The following is a 931-nucleotide window of genomic DNA, read 5'->3' as shown; positions in this document are numbered from 1 at the left end:
AAGAATAGAGAGAGAAGAGAGAGGGTTTGGGAGCGAGAGAGAGAATATGGGAGGTTGGTGAAGGGAGGTTGAAGAAAAGAAGAAGAATGAAGAAAGAAAGGAAGAAGAAAAAGAAGAGAGGAAGAGGGGACTCATCCTCGTCGTCGTGTGCGGCGGCCGCCGGCTTCGGCCGCGAGCACCGTCGTCACAGGCTCGGCGGGGACGCCGTGGGGCCTGGCCCGGACGCCCCGGTCGTGGCCTGGCCCCCTTCCGCTCGCCGTCCCCTTTCCGCTCGCCGTCCTCCCTTCGTCGGAGAAGAGAGGAAGGGGAGATCGGGATGAAAGAGAAGAAGGGAGGAGAAGAAGAAGCTTCGGAAGGAGAAGAAAGGAAAAAAAAAGAGAAGAGAAGAAAAGGAAAAAAAAGGGAAAGGAAAAGAAAAAAAAGAAAAGAAGGAAAAGAGAAGAAAAAAAAATGAAATGGGTTTAGCCAAATTTGACTAACCCAAGCCCAATTAGACTGGGCTAAGTCTAAATTCGAGCTCAATTAGATTGGGCTAAGTCTGTACGAGCCTAAACTATAAATTGGGTTAAATCCGAGCTAATTTAAGTTAAATTAAAATGGGTCCGAGCCCAATTAACTAGAGTTGGTCTCAACAGACCTAATTGATTGTGAATCAGGCTCAATTCAAGCCCAATTCAACTGACAGAAGGTCGAATTGACCTTGGACTAATCCTGACTCAGGCCCAAATGAGCCACATTGACCAAATCAGAGAGCCCAATTGGCTAGACCCAATTATAAACGAGGCCCAATCCTTTAATTAAAAACCCAATCAACCCATGTGGACCTAATCTGATTTTAAATCGTGCCCCAAAGGCTCTAAAATTGGGTAAATTGGACTTGGGCTCGATCCTTGGATGGGATCCAAGCAAGTAAGTTCATAGTATGATGAAC

Source organism: Phoenix dactylifera, unplaced genomic scaffold (assembly GCF_009389715.1).
Source record: "Phoenix dactylifera cultivar Barhee BC4 unplaced genomic scaffold, palm_55x_up_171113_PBpolish2nd_filt_p 001092F, whole genome shotgun sequence".
In the NCBI taxonomy this organism is placed as follows: Eukaryota; Viridiplantae; Streptophyta; class Magnoliopsida; order Arecales; family Arecaceae; genus Phoenix; species Phoenix dactylifera.
The sequence above is the reverse complement of the archived record's forward strand: the minus strand, read 5'-3'. Positions refer to the sequence as shown.